We start from the raw sequence: 640 nt of genomic DNA, 5'->3' as shown, positions 1-640 counted from the left end.
CAGGAATGCATCTCACTTCACGCCAAGGAGCGATCTCAGCTCCTTTAGGCAAGGACATACCTGCCCTGGCACTGGGCAGCCATCCGTGGCAATCAGTGTTTTGCTGGGCTCTGCCCTTCAATTTTCTGAGCCAAGACTGAACCCAAATCGGCCGTCGGCAATAGTCAGACTCAGATCGGCCTACGTGGCCCTGAGCCTGGGCACCAGCTGCCCAAAGCCATCTGGCTGCCACCGTCTCCAGGACGTCACCTGAGCTCGGAGAGCATAAGCCTTGGCTGCCCACTGAGCTTCCCCAGGGTGCCCGCTGGTGGTGATGTGCAGCTCGGCCAGAGGCCGCCCTGGACACTGGGGCGGGGGGTGGGGGAGGGGGACCCTTGGCGTCTGGGAGCCTTTTGCCTGGGATTCCTGAGCCGATCCCAACCAGGTGGCCCCTGGGAAAGGCAGCTGCTGCCGCTGTGAGGTTGCGGCCCATGCGGGGGGCACCAGGGACGCCTGGCCCCTCGGACCGAGCTCTGTCTGGCTTTGCATTTGGAGGGACGTGGACCAGCGCTCAGTAAGCCCACAGCCCGGCAGAGCAGCCATTCTGAGGCAGATTAAAAAGCGCCCTGTGTGATTTAAGTGGATAGCGACCCCCCCCCCC

The 640-nt window shown here is 63.1% G+C and overlaps 1 protein-coding gene across 1 annotated transcript in view; it reads left to right on the top strand.

Moving 5' to 3' along the window:
* ADGRA1 (adhesion G protein-coupled receptor A1) overlaps positions 1 to 640 on the top strand; it is a 35,617-nt gene that overhangs the window by 15,609 nt on the left and 19,368 nt on the right. The window lies entirely within an intron of this gene.

This window comes from Lipotes vexillifer, unplaced genomic scaffold (assembly GCF_000442215.2).
Source record: "Lipotes vexillifer unplaced genomic scaffold, Lipotes_vexillifer_v1.1 scaffold1117, whole genome shotgun sequence".
Classification (NCBI taxonomy): domain Eukaryota; kingdom Metazoa; phylum Chordata; class Mammalia; order Artiodactyla; family Lipotidae; genus Lipotes; species Lipotes vexillifer.
This window is presented reverse-complemented; position numbering and strand designations above follow the sequence as displayed.